At 36.4% G+C, this 2,196-nt stretch overlaps 1 non-coding gene across 1 annotated transcript; it reads left to right on the plus strand.

The window, feature by feature from the left end:
• Positions 1-275: 275 nt before the first annotated feature.
• LOC114107310 (U6 spliceosomal RNA) lies at positions 276-381 on the plus strand. Its single transcript, XR_003585322.1, has one exon. It is a non-coding gene; the product is annotated as a U6 spliceosomal RNA (small nuclear RNA).
• The last annotated feature ends 1,815 nt before the right edge of the window (positions 382-2,196 follow it).

The following is a 2,196-nucleotide window of genomic DNA, read 5'->3' on the forward strand; positions in this document are numbered from 1 at the left end:
GTGGAATGATTCACGTTGATTTTCAGTGGTATATAAGTTAATGATACATTTACAATTAGTATCTCTTAGATTGGATGAAAGAGTATTTTCTTTGTAACCTTGGTCAAACCTTTTCTTCATCCTGTATAATCTTCAGCATTCTTTTCATAGTATTTATGTGAAAATTACCAACCCTGTATCTGAAAAAGAAAAAAAGAAAAGATCTGTCCTGTACTATACATTTGGGCTTTGATGTATCTTTATTGCTATCATTTTTTAAAAAGCCACATTTCCATGTTCACTTCAGATGCATATATACTAGAACTGGAACCATGTGGAGAAGTTTAGCATGTTCCCTGCATTAAAGATGACATGCAAATTTAGTAAGTGTACCATATTTTTATAGAGAAGAATGAAATGGCATTTGCTGGCAAATGGATGGGACCAGAGAACATCATGCCGAGTGAAATAAGCCATACTCAAAGTCAAGGGTAAATGCTTTCTCTCATACGTGGAAGCTACAGCAAAACAAGGGAAAAAATAGGGAGGGACACCAGGAAAATAAAGAGAAATCAATGGAGTAGAGAAGGACGATGGAGGGGCAAGGAATGGGAAAAGGGAAGAACTGTGGAATGGAGTTGACTAAATTAGGCTATGTACATATATGAATATACCACAGTGAATTCTGCTTTTACATATACCTATAAAGCAACTATTTTAAAATAATGAATAAATAGAAGAAAAAACACAGTAGAATAAAGGAAGGGGTCCAGGGGGAGTAAAAGAGGGAATACTGGAGCCTAAAATGCAGCAAATTATATTCCATGCAGGTATGATTCTGTCAAAATGAACACCACTATTAAGCCAGGTATGGTGGTACATGCCTGTAATCCCAGCAGCTGGGGAGGCTGAGGCAGGAGCATTACAAGTTCAAAGTCACCCTCAGCAACTGTGAGGCACTAAGCAGGGAGACCCTGTCGCTAAATAAAAAAACAAAATAGGCTGGAGATATGACTCAGGGATAGGGTGCCCTTGAGTTCAATCCCTAGTACCTCCCCCCCAAAAAATTAACAACACAATTGTATATAACTATAAAGCACTAAAAAAAAAATATCTTTAGGATTTACAAAAAAGTGCCACCTTTGGACCTTAAAAAAATTACCTGATATCATAAAACAACAAAAAATATACTATTTGAGTCTTTTCATTCACACAATGATATGTATTTCATAACACACTCACACGCATGAATGCACACACGCATTGCTTAATTACTTCTGGATACTTCTCTATATTAAAAACCATGGCAGACAAACTCTAAAGTGATTCCCAAATTTCCCACCTCCTGCTATATGTGTCTCCTGTAATTCCATTCCCTGGAGAAAGGCAGGACCTGTGACCTTCTTAAAACTATTAGAACAAGGAAAACATTATGGGATGGTAATTCCAAGGTTGCACCACACAGGCTCGTAATATCTGTGTGGTCTGCAGGTTCTGTTGGGTCACTGCCTCACTGATTTTGATGTAAAAAAAAAACTGGAACGTAGAGAGTCTGATGTGATGGCCGGGACAAACTGCCGCCTGTGGCTTATGGCCACAGAGGGTCTGAGGCCTGCCATTCAATAGTTTCCAAGGACCTAAATATTTTCAACAACCATGTGAGTGTGGAAGCAGATCCTTCTCCAGTTGAGCCTCAGATTAGACCACAGCCCTGGCCAACACTTTGTTCACACCTCTGAGAACCTGAAGCCTAGGACCCAGCTAACCTGTGCCCAGATTCTTGAGCTCACAAACTGTGATACAATATATGTTTGTTTTTTCAAGCAATTAAGTTTTTCATAACTTATTAAAGAATAATAGACATTTAATACAAAGCACTGTATTCATTGTATTAAAATAGAATTGTTATAGAGTTCATGAATTCCTCTATCCAGAAACAAGAAATTTCCACTACTAAAATAGTGCACACTGACATATCACATATAGAGAGTAGATATTTAAAATTCAGTTTCCTTAAAATTGCAGTTTATGTGTATCCAATAATTTAAATTTTCCAATCTCTCTTTAAATTGTAAGTATTGGTCATCCCATATGGTTGAAAACTAAGAGCACTATTAAAAATTATATATAAGTAGTCACTTCTTGATGGATAAGCTATAAATTTGCTTTCAAGGTTTTAAAAATATTAAGGTAGCATTTTTATCTGTTCTTTAAAAA

This window comes from Marmota flaviventris, chromosome 3 (genome assembly GCF_047511675.1).
Source record: "Marmota flaviventris isolate mMarFla1 chromosome 3, mMarFla1.hap1, whole genome shotgun sequence".
Taxonomy (NCBI): Eukaryota; Metazoa; Chordata; class Mammalia; order Rodentia; family Sciuridae; genus Marmota; species Marmota flaviventris.